The sequence below is a fragment of the Periplaneta americana genome, chromosome 8, assembly GCF_040183065.1.
Source record: "Periplaneta americana isolate PAMFEO1 chromosome 8, P.americana_PAMFEO1_priV1, whole genome shotgun sequence".
Classification (NCBI taxonomy): domain Eukaryota; kingdom Metazoa; phylum Arthropoda; class Insecta; order Blattodea; family Blattidae; genus Periplaneta; species Periplaneta americana.
Genome location: NC_091124.1, coordinates 182,334,174 through 182,347,429, shown reverse-complemented (window position 1 = coordinate 182,347,429; position 13,256 = coordinate 182,334,174). Strand labels below are relative to the sequence as shown.

The 13,256-nt window shown below is 33.6% G+C and overlaps 1 protein-coding gene across 1 annotated transcript in view; it reads right to left on the bottom strand.

The window, feature by feature from the left end:
• The window catches only part of Gycalpha99B (guanylate cyclase 1 soluble subunit alpha 2), a 1,225,856-nt gene that overhangs the window by 1,402 nt on the left and 1,211,198 nt on the right, over nt 1–13,256 (bottom strand). The gene's annotated exons all lie outside the window — the stretch shown is intronic.

The window sequence follows — 13,256 nt, the reverse complement described above, 5'->3', positions numbered from 1 at the left end:
CAATATTTTTAATGAGTAGGTTACGAGCTCCATTTGTAAACAGAGAGATGGGAAATGGAATTATTTTAGGTTATGGAGGCTATGCATATTCCAATTTCTTGTCGACTCCCCTAGTAAATCGCACAGCAGAAGCCCCCTCACGTCTTTCTTTTTTGTTTGCTTCATTTTTTTTTCACTATATTGTAGTCTATATACAAACAGAATCCGCCTGTTTCCTTTCTACAAAAAGCAACAAACCAGCAAAACATTCACTTGTTTTACTAGTCACCGCCCACTTGATGCATTCGTTTCGCGACTTTTAAAGAGCATCAAATTGGCTGTGGTTGCTAAATAGCGCTGTTGTCAAATGTATTTCTTTCCCAAATCAGCAATTAGTAAATTGAGACAAGTTGATTGGGGATTCACGTTTGTGCAACGCAATGAACAATCAAATAAATCAGACATCAACTGACTGGCGATCAGGGACTGATTTGATTTGCGTTTCTGCAACCGGGCCTTAGTGTTGTTATGGTTTCGTTTTGTGGCTGTGTTCAAGAAATGTATTGAATGGAATGGGTGAAACAGTCTCCTTTATTAATATATTGTGCCTATTTGGAGAGGAGAATTAATTTCATATCTTTTTTTTTTTACAGCCTGCATGCTCCATTACTGTAGAGTAATACTACATGCATTGGTTTAACTTAAACTATGTTCATATAATTACTTTATATTGTTCTAAACGTTTCTTTATAGGCAATATAGATGGATGAATTTTGTACTTTTCTTTCATTGTAATATGTCAAACTGTATATTGTTAGTAAATTTGATCAAGTTCTTCTGGTATCTGTGCACTAGTTTGTCTTTATTCACTGGCCAGTTTTCAGACTTTAGAACTGCCGCTTTCAGAATGTCTCTTTCTCTCTCAAGTAATTTACAATTGTATAACAAATGATCTATCGTTTGTTCGTCATTGTTGCATGGACATAATGGGCTATCTATAATTTTATATTTATGTAGATAAGATTTTATATTTCCGTGTCCCGTTATTATAGTTGTGAAGTTTGGGGTTATGTTAAGTTTCAATTTTAACCGATCGTTTATATTTGGGAAGAAAGATTTTGTGATTTGTCCTTTTGCTGTGTTGTCCCATTCGTTTTGCCACTTCACTAAACTGAGAGTGTGTATTTCACTTTTTGGTGTCTTGCTGTAGCTCTCTGGAATATCCTCGGAGCGTGCTGCCTCCTTCGCAAGTTGATCTGCTAATTCATTCCCCTCGTGTCCAGCGTGGGCCTTAATCCAGTTGAATTCTATTTTCCACTTCTTCCTCTCCGCTTCCTTTACTTCTCTTCTGATTTATTTCTTCTATAAGATGCGTATGATTTGTTTGATTTCTAAGGAAGTCTAATGTTATCCTGCTGTCTGTAAATATTGAAATTTTTTGCTGTTGACTTTCCAGAGTCTGTACATGTTGAATAGCTTTTACTATGGCTAGTTGTTCCGCCTGATTGTTGGAACATTTGCCATTCAGCCTGTATTTTAGTGCTTCCTCCAGGTTGCCTTCTTTGAATATAGCTACTCCTGCTCCAACACAGAGTTCATCTTTGCTCCCATCTGTGAATATTTTAATTATATTATATTCGTTGTCCTCTTTTCCTTCTCTGATTTTTACGTGGTCAGCTGGATGCTGCCAATGTTTTAACTCCATATCATGGTCAATCTGATTCCTGTTCTCGTGGTCATGTTGGTTTCTGCTTCTTTTGGCAACTCGGTAATGCTCTGCTGTCTCCTCTATTTGGATGTTTATTGGGATTATTCCCATTATCACGCACAATGCATCATTGGATACAGTTCGGTATGCCTTTGCTATTTATGATTTCAATAACCTTGTACGTATTGGTACATTGAAAGAATTTTCTGTAATGTAACATAAATAGGAGGTAATACAAAGATGATTAATATTGCCATGGTTTCGTTTTGTTCGTGTGTTTAAGAAATGTATTGAATTAATTGGTTGAAACAGTCTCTGTTGTAAGTTTATTGAAAATAACAAGAACTGTAAGGACAATAATAGTAACAATAAACAACAGTAACAAAGTAAAAAGAATTATGGTTATTGTAAGCAAAGAATTTTTCTCATAAGCGAGAAGTTACCCTCATTCTCCAGAGATATAGATCTATACATTCCCCTACTACTACTACTACTACTACTAAGACACTACTACTACTACACTTATTACTACTACTACAACTACTACTACTACTACTACAACTACTACTACTACACTTACTACTATTACTACTACACTACTACTATTACTATTGCTACTACTACTATTACTACTACTACTACTACACTATTACTACTACTATTATTACTACTACTACTACTACTACACTACTACTACTACTACTACTACTACTACTATCACTACTACTATCACTACTACTACTACTATTACTCCTACACTACTACTACTAATATTATTACTACTACTACACTATTACTACTACTACTACACTATTACTACTACTACTACACTATTACTACTACTACACTACTACTACTATTACTGTTACTACTACTACTACAACACTATTACTGCTACTACTACTACTACTACTACTACTACACTGCTACTACTATTACACTATTACTACTTCTACACTACTACTACTACTATTACTATTACTACTATTATTACTACTACTACACTATTACTACTACTACTACTACTACTACTACACTACTACTACTACTACTACTACTACTACTACTACAACTACTACTACAACTACTACAACTACTACTACTACTACTACTACTACTACTACTACTACTACTACTACTACTACTACTACTACACTTTTTGCTGGTTGAGTGGAAGAGAAGGCCTTACGGCCTTAACTCTGCCAGCTAAAATAAATCATTATTATTATTATTATTATTATTATTATTATTATTATTATTATTATTATCCTTGAAATTCCTGTTCCCCACACTTTTTCTGACTGCATTTTTTAAAATTGTGATGGATCTATTGTGTTTCCATATTTCCTATGGATTTCATTTTGTAATATTCCTATGGATTTAATTTTCTAATATATTGGTACTTTACAATCTGCTTTCGTATGATGTGGCCGCACTATCATACTAAAGTATTAGAAAGATTTTGTTCATATATCTACAAGTTTACTCTATCTGAAATTATACACACAGTAAATAAAAATGGTTTAAATTAGGTAATTGTTCATTCGACTTTTACCGTATATCAAACCTGCAGCAATGATATATCTCAAAAGAGTTATACGGTGACTTAGACGGTATCATATAAAATAAACCCCTTATCGCATACTGGGACAGATATGGCACATACCAGTTTTATATTCATGTAACTTATAATATAAGCATGCACGTATTTCAAAACTGCATACTGGGCTAGATATGGCACACTGTCAAGAATAACTGGATCTCACCAGATGAACCTAACCATGATACACTATTCAAAATTCGTCCATTACTGGACAAATTGCGTGAAAGAGTGCTGCTCATTCCGAAAGAGGAATTTCTGGCTGTCGTTGAGCAGATAATCCCTGCTAAGTGTAGATCATCGTTGAAACAATACAACCCTAAAACCCACATAAGTGGGGATTCAAAGCTTTTGTTCTGGAAGTACCCCAACTGCACAGGGAAATCCTACATCGCATTCCAGAAGTGCAATTCGAAATAATTGTGCCTCAACAAGGACAGGAATTGCTTCGTCAAGGTCCATGAGGGCTAGAGTGAAAGAGAGGGGGAAAATATTGTACTTGTGAGAATTTGTGTGATTTTCATTATTAGGTCTAATCTGTAAAACGAGTTATTATATTCATATTTTCATATATACATGTTTGAAATTTTAAATTTATGTTTGGTTCCTAATTTGTATCTTTCCCTCTGAGACAGGTTCCTAAAAAAGTAGCCATGATTGTATTCAGTGCCATATATGGTACAACCCAATATTATTAATATGCTTATTAGAATTTCTAACTATCTTTTCTAAGGTAAGGATATTGTATTTCCAGAAAATAAAAAAAATAATCATGCAGCAAGGAGTTAAGATATAAGACAATTATTACATAAGAGGAGATAGAGAGATACAGAGAACGCTGGGCATTTTAACCGTGTGGGCTCTGACAGACTACTAGCCAAATATAAGCCCCAAGGAAGAATAGATGTCGAACACCTTGAGAAAATGAGGAATTGAAGCAAAATGTGAAGACAAAACTGTTATGTTATCTAATCCCTGAAGTCAAGAAGAACTTCGTTTTAAGAAAATATAAAATTGTAATTCATTTTAGAAATTGTTATAAATGAAATCTTATAGTTATTGCTTAAAAACGTATGTATTGGAAATGTTAATGATTATTTATAGGCCTACATAATTACATATCTAATCGAAAACTTTTCCTGTGAATGGTACTGGAACTTGTAGGTATTTATAAGAATTACTTCATGTAGTTGATATTACCATAGCTGTTTTATAGAAAATTTCTTTAGAGAATAATGCTTTTTTTTTTTTTAAGACGAAGATGCAAATGTGGTTTCAGAATCTGTGCTTCTCTCTTAGTAGAAATAATTGTAATTTATCAATAAGAGGGACCCACCTTAGAAACGTTTTGTATAAGGATTACTTCGAACGGTTAGTGTTCGGAGGCGATATCCTTAATATATTTTTCGGAAAGTAAAAATTGCAGACCAGGAATTTCTTTTCACAATATAATCTACTATTGTACATTTAACAACTAAGTAATATGAAAATCTCATTGCAAGTGCCTCAGATTAGATTATTTCTATATATTTGAAATTATGATTTTCGTAATTAGAAAACAATCTTAAAAAAGTATACAACAGGCATATATCTATTCCATGTGCTGAATTACTTTTATGTTGCAAAATTTATATACAAAATTAAATGTAACATTTCCTGGAATTATGAAAAAAAGTTTCTTGTATGTAATAAGAAAAAACGAATGTTTACATATATTCTGAGGGATGGTGGAAAATAAAATAACAATAATCTCTTGCCTTGGAAGTTAGTTGTACATACTGTACTTCCTGTAATACAATACTTGTAAAATATAAATTATATTTGATAAGGTAAAAAACAAGCAAGATAACGAAAGTTTAGTCATTTTAATTATTCTGGATATAATACACTGCATGTTTTCACTGCTACGACGTAAACAATGCAATAATATGTTAGGGAATGTGTTGAAGTCACGCGACAATACAAACACTGCAAAAATATTTAAGAGAATGTGTTGAACAGTTACATGATCATTACAAATAGACACTGCAATAGTATGTTAGGGAATGTGTTGAACAGTTACATGACCATTACAAATAGACACTGCAATAATATGTTAGGGAATGTTACATGACCGTTACAAATAGACACTGCAATAGTATGTTAGGGAATGTGTTGAACAGTTACATGACCATTACAAATAGACACTGCAATAGTATGTTAGGGAATGTGTTGAACAGTTACATGGCCATTACAAATAGACACTGCAATATAATAGGGAATGTGTTGAAAAATTACACGAATATTAAACATAAACGCTGCAGTAATATGTTATGGAATATGTTGAACAGTTCCACGATCATTACAATAAACACAAGTGATATTTTTAGTAGGTTATTTTACGACACTATCAACATCTCAGATTATTTAACGTCTGAATGAAGTGAAGGTGATAATGCCTGTGAAATGAGTCCGGAGTCCAGCATAGATAGTTACCCAGCATTTTCTCATATTGGGTTGTGGGAAAACCCCGGAAAAAACCTCAACCAGGTAACTTGCCCCGACCGGGATTCGAACCCATGCCACCTGGTTTCGCGGCCAGACGCGCTAGCCTTTACTCCATAAGTATGGGCCAGTGATATGTTAGGGATTGTGTTGAACAGTTATGCGACCTTTAAAAGTAAAGTATTGGTGCTGCAGTAAGTTGAACAAAGAATGAGCTATGTTAGTATTATGTAATATCAAATCCTGGAGATTAAACGGTGGTAATAAAAATGGAATTTCTGTAGTTGAGTGGTATTGAAAAAGTCAGAAGTGCTGTCTTAATATATACAACCCTCTTGCAAATATGAAATTCACGGATATACCTCGTTTAACCTTCTCACTTTCTCACCCATTTCCTACACTACACTTACATAGGCATTTATACATACACTCACCCAAGAGGCCTTCTTGCACTCACCCTAGTACACGACATCTCTTCACAGATACACATCATGCATAACATGGCCCGCCGAGGTAGTGTGCAACTTGAAATGGATCACAGTCCTGCCATCTATCGGCAGTATGCGGAACCCGAATCACGCAAGTAAAGTGGGTAGGCATTATACACTCATTTGAGATTGTAATGTCACAGTACTTTGTCATTAAATAGATTTAATTTATTTATTTTTCACAATATTAAATTTATTGTGAACTCATTTTCGTTTAAACCAAAGAGTTTGTAATTTACAAACTCTTTGGTTTAAAGTGTACGGATTGCTTGATTCTCTTTTACCATCACCACTTATCTCTTTCTCCTACTTCAAGTGGCAATCTGCTTTCTTTCTCCTACCAACACCCACTCTCGCATGTCTCAATCATCGCAGAATATTCCGCTATAAGTTGACTCCCGTAGCAATCCGTATACTGAAGCTTTTACTCCAATTTATTAAATTTGTTAGTTGATGTTAAATCCTTTACAGCTTCATTTAATCTATTTTAAAATTCAAATCTTGCTTCGTACTGACCTCTAGTAACTTCGAGGGCAATAATCGAATCGAAAGAAGAAATTGAAAGGAAGAGGAACCTCCTTGGAATGAAACAAAGAACAAACTCTTTGTAATGAAACAAATGAGGCGTCCATTTCCAAATGGCTCCTTTGTCCAGATCATACAAAATATGGGAAATTAAGGAAAACTGCTGGACTGTTATATTTTCTTTGTAGAAGTATGATTTTTGGCCTATTATTTATTATACGACTATAATTATTGCGCGAGAGTTTGATCCTGAGAACTACGAGTATAATAGTTGGCCTATTTATAGGTCATACTTTATCTCGTGAAACCAAATGCATGTGTGCGCCGTAGCTTATAGTAAGAGCATGGATGAATATAATAACAGGATGCGAAACTTACTGAGTTTCACGTAACACATACTAGAGGCGCTGTTGTAGAAATTGATCTTGCTGCCACCTGTTGGGGGGGGGGAGGGGCGTTATTACATCTAGCAGCGCACCAAGTAGCGAAAAGAGTAACTACTCCGTGCATTCAGCAGCGCACCTGGTGACGAAAATGTTAAACTGTGCAGAAACATTTCCTCCCAACCTCATCGATATTCAAAACTAACCCAATTTAAAATAAAACATTTATATTTTTATTCCTCACAGCATTTTCTATTTTACACTATCCAATTAAAACATAACCAGACAGAGAAAAAAAATAAACCAAAAGGTTAGATAACTGGGATTGTATTCTTTGGGTATTTATTGTATAGCGCAATGGAAAAGTCTGCAAGAACTACTTAGATAGTTCAATTTATTATATTACTATTACTTTACAATACATTCAACAATACTATTTTTACAACCTCCATAAACATCACTGTTTAACATACACTGCTTATACACGCACGTATCACTTTATGTTCACTTATTAGCAAGTTTCTGTCTGCCATCTCGCTCCTCGAGCAATATCTCGAACGGATAAATAGAAAACTCTGGGTAATGTACCCAACATGTAGTTCTAATGTTCACCACCTACGACGTTGGGCGCTGATCATCTTATTTCAGTCCCCCGCCGCCAGATGGTGCTGACCGCAGTTTCGCATCCTATTATATATTTATCCATGGTAAGAGCCTTACCCGCACCGGGTGAGTGAACTCGCTGGGAGGGAAGCTTCTCAGTCCACTTTCTTGTTCCCCTGACGCGCAGGTAGGTTTCACGAGTTAAAGAATGGCCTATACTTTATCAATAAATTTAATTCGAAAAAGTTCATTTTGGAATTGTGATGTGGACAATTTGCATTTTGAACATGTAGGCAGTAATCTTGCCTTGGAGAAGACGCTGTATCGAGCTGTATTAAGTGATACAGTCAGTCAATAAAGACAACTCAACTTAACTTTTCGTTAAATAAAAATCTGTTAAACAGAGAAGTAGGGGATAAGTGACAACGTTTTTCTTTTTACATTTGCTCATATTTATAGAACACTGTTATTCATTTTTTTAATTAATGTTTTGTCAAAAATTAGAATGAAAAATTAAGTTATCCATTACACTTAATAAAGAATTGCAGATACTTATTACCAGACTGCGGCCAGGATACCGAAACGTATTAAATTAGGACTGCAATGACTACTGCGTTGTGTAGATCGACGGGAATCGGAGGTCAAGAGTGCAGTTACTCCTTGGCTCAACATGTAAACATTCAGTCACAGTAGGACACAAAATAAATGCTCACGTTTACAAACACTGTATAATACATACAGTGTATATCTAGTACAAAGAATAATTGCCTAACATTACATGTTTCAATTTAATTATACTGTGCAAGTTTTAACAACATAAAATAATCATTTATGTGTGAACTTATTTATTTATGGTTTTTAAGGAACCCGGAGGTTCATTGCCGCCCACACATAAGCCCGCCATTGGTCCCTATCCTGTGCATGATTGATCCAGTCTCTATCATCATATCCCACTTCCCTCAAATCCATTTTTATATTATCCTCCCATCTACGTCCCGGCGTCCCCAAAGATATTTTTCCCTCCGGCCTCCCAACTAACACTCTATATGCATTTCTGGATTCGCCCATACGTGCTACATGCCATGCCCATCTCAAACGTCTGGATTTAATGTTCCTAATAATGTCAGGTGAAGAATACAATGCGTGCAGTTCTGCGTTGTGCAACTTTCTCCATTCTCCTGTAACTTCATCTCTCTTAGCCCCAAATATTTTCCTAATAACCCTAATCTCTGTTCCTCTCTCAAAGTGAGAGTCCAGGTATCATAATCGGTAATAATAATTGTTTTATAAATTCTGACTTTCAGATTATTTGACAGCAGACTAGATGACGAAAGCTTCTCAACCGAATAATAATAGGCATTTCCCATATTTATTCTGTGTTTAATTTCCTCTCGAGTGTTAGCCTACTTATATTTGAATTTTTCCACTTCTTCGAAGGATAAATCTCCAATTTTTATATTTTCACTTCCTACAATATTCTGGTCACGAGACATAATAGGGATTTACTTCCAAACCTATCGCTTTACTTGCTTCAAGGAAAATTTCTGTTTTTTTTTCCCTAATCGTTTGTGGATTTTCTTCTAACATAGACAAGAAGCTGATGTAACCAGTTCAATTCCAAACCTTCTCTGTTATCCTGGACTTTCCTAATGGCATACTCTAGAGCAAAGTTAAAAATAAAGGTGATAGTGCATCTCCTTGCTTTAGCCCGCAGTGAATTGGAAAAGCATCAGATAAAAACTGGCCTATACAACCTCTGCTGTATGTTTCACTGAGACACATTTTAATTATTCGAACTAGTTTCTTGAGAATACCAAATTCAATAAGAACATTATATAAAACTTCCCTCTTAACCGAGTCATATACCCTTTTGAAATTTATGAATAAATAATGTACTGTTCTCTTATACTCCCATTTTTTTCTCCAATAATTTGTGAGTGAACAGAAAAGAAAAAAAATATACAATACTTACATAAAATATATTTCTTCACAATTGAATGCACCGAAACTTTCACTCAAAATAACTTTTTTCAAGAAACGCTTTGAAATATTGTTGAAAGAGAAGTTGGCATGTACCAACATTATATACACATCTCGATGAAATTCTTTTTCATATATTATGTCTGATTTTGATATTGAAGGCCAGTTTTGACTGTATTATTACATATTTTCCATTTAACTTTTGATACTACACTGCTTTTGAAAGAATCGAGTTCTATCTGTTAGTATAGTTTTTAACAATTTGCAAAATTCAGTGTTTTTTCCTTTAATAAGAACATATTCCTTTCCGAACTTCTCTATAAGTTCGTTCTGAAGGGAAAGCTTGGTGCTCTTAATTTTCGACATGTCCCTCAGCAGTGTGAATTATAAAACAGCGAAATAACACTAACACAAATATGCATGTACAAATAATCAAATAAATGAGTAAATGAAAAGAAATAAAATTACTTGTTTACTCACAGGATCTCTAGTACGTGTGGTGATTGCAAAGACCCACGCCAAGCAGAATTAGAAAGTTGGTAATTTAAGGGGAGAGGTTGGTATTTTTGATGAAAATTGACTAAATTTTGAAAAAAAAAAATCTTTAAAATACTCTGTGATATGTGTGGATCGCCATTTTTAAACTTCCTGCATTATGGATTTTTAAATCACCCGCCCACTTTTATTGTTGTTTCCGGTAAATTAAATTTTCAAAAAATGTTTTCCTTTAAAATACTCTTTGATATGTGTGGAATGCATTGCATAACATTTTGTGGGTATTTGTGCCCTTATCGGATGTTGAGACGTCATTTTTAAACTTCCTGCGCTATGGATTTTTAAATCAGACGCCCGCTTTTATTGGTTTCCAGTAACTTCATTTTTTTTTGCTACATTGCCGGACAAAATGGATATAATTTCTGAACTATTAAAGATACATGCAAGAAATTTAGAACACACGTTCTTTAGACTATTAGGAAACTTTTCTCTGTAACAGAATTTTGTTAATTGTTTTCATTTCAAAAATACGTCCGTTTGTTTGCAAGAAAGAAAATCAGAAAATTGTTACTAAATTTTAATTGTTTATTTTACAAACGTAGGGACTAATATCAAAATTCTGTTACAGACAGTTTGTAGAACATACTTTTGCAAATACATTGCAAAAACTGTTTGAATATATCTTTAAAAACGGTTTAGATATATCGGTTTTAGTACAATCCTGCATTGGGTATATATTTTTTTTCAAATGTGGGCCCCCAAATAATTTTTTTTTTCAAAATATTTTTATTTGGTTGAGTTGCCACAGCTATGAGCTCTCTACATACAAACAATTAATAATTTACACTAAACAGGAAAAAAGTTAAAAAAAATACCCTCCCCTCCCCTTAACTTCTTACGAAACCAACTGTACTCTCACAGTGGCATCCCAACCCATGGCTCATTACGTCATGTATATTCCGTTCCAAACTTCAGTCTCGCGAATCGGTGACCCTAGGCCGCAGCCTGCTTATTATAATCTCTCGTATAAAACAAGTTGGTAACAACAAAAACGAAAGAATCACAGCATCATTGTAACTTATACAGGATCTCGTACAGGTTAATCAGTAAATTAAACTTAGTTCATGAATTGTATAAAAACTCCCTGACTAAAGATCGAAAAGTGAACCGAGTTCAGACACTTCTTCTATTGTATAAAACTTTTCTGCGATCAAATTACCTTGGTTCAAATGCAATTTAAGTTCACGTGAAAAGGATTTGGCAACATCGCATAAACAGGTGAAATACGTGATGCGCGGACCATGTTATACAGGTTTGTTCAGTGTTGCCAATCTAGCGACTTTAACTCTTTTTCAACAACAATTTCTTTTAACTTTTATATTGCTTAAATAGGGATTTAGTGACCTTTTTAGCACCCCATAGTGACAAAATGTAATTTTTCTTTGTTGATAATGAGAAATCTAGCGACTTTACAACTACTTTTTGGCGATTTCCCGTACACTCTGTTGGAGACACTGTTTTTTTGTGCAATGTAAATAATGGCGTACAATAAGAAGAAGGTTGACTGTTCTCCGAATTGTTATCGTGTTATGGTGTTTGATACTGCTAAACATAATAAAGCTTTATAAAACGACAATTTTCGTTTAGTAATACAGTTAATTGAACATTTATGAATGTACCTATCATATCCATTAATAATTAATGGTTGTTATAAACATAATATAATTATAGGTTATGTTATTTGATACTGCTGAACACGATAGAGCCTTATAAAATATAAGAATGTTTGTTTATTAAGGCAAGAAATTGAAATATATATATATATATATATATATATATATATATATATATATATATATATATAAATGTACCTAACATTTCTATTAAAATTAATAATAATGGATATTTTATTTGCACAATGTCACTCGTATATTTCGAACAGAAAAGAAATAACTGAACTTGGATCATCTAACTTAATCGGAGAAATTTCTTCAATCAAAGTTGACTTTAGTTTGAGACAAATTAATCTCAGATTAGACTTTATACAACACAAAATTCCAAGTTCAGCTGAAACAAGGATCAATTTAACCTCTGATCTAAGATTAAATGGTTTATACAATCGGGCCGAAGCGTTTAATAAGAAGTACACAACACATTTCAAACAACAGTGCAGAGTGCAGAGGTTAGCTTAGCACAAACATTACACAACAAGCTGCAAACACTGATAGATGAATAATGTCATTTATTTTATTATTGGCTACACATAAAAGTTGACCAATCTGCAAAGTGAAATAAAATCTACTAAAAACAAAAATTAAAGTAGGGATCATGGTGTTAATTTTTCAAGAATTCATGGAGTATTGTAATCCTTTTGCAAAATATTCACTTCTTGAATAAATCCAGACTGTGTCGATAAATTTCCGATGTGTTGGTGTAGATTCATGTGGCAGACGTATTAAGTTCTCAAGAAATAAAAGAGCCTTTTTAAATTTAATATAAAAAAGAATCTTTTCTGTAATAATTTGCATGACTGTTATTGATATTGATTTTACATTCCCAGTGATTATATGAGCCTTTCAGAGCAGAAGTGATGTAAGTCAAAATTAGATAATGAGGTTTAAAGTAAAAATTCTGTGAAATACAGCGCAAAGTAGCAATTAATATATCCTTCGTGCTATTCACCTGACTACTAATAGTTTAAATAAATTCAATATTAACTGCTACTTTGCGTTGTATTTTACAGAATGTTTGCTTTAACCCTCATTACCCATTTCTGACTTACACCACTTCTGCTCTGAAAATAAAATTAGGTCTACATTTTCTGAGTTAATTGAAGTTAGGCCTACAATTTTTTCAACAAAATTGTGTCTTCATTTATTTGTTCTCACCACCTACATCATATTAACAGTAAGTGCATTTAAATTACATACGGTCTTACTTATAAAAACTCTATATACAGACGTTTAACTATCTTATACTTATACAATGAGTAGCTCGTTTATACGTCGTGT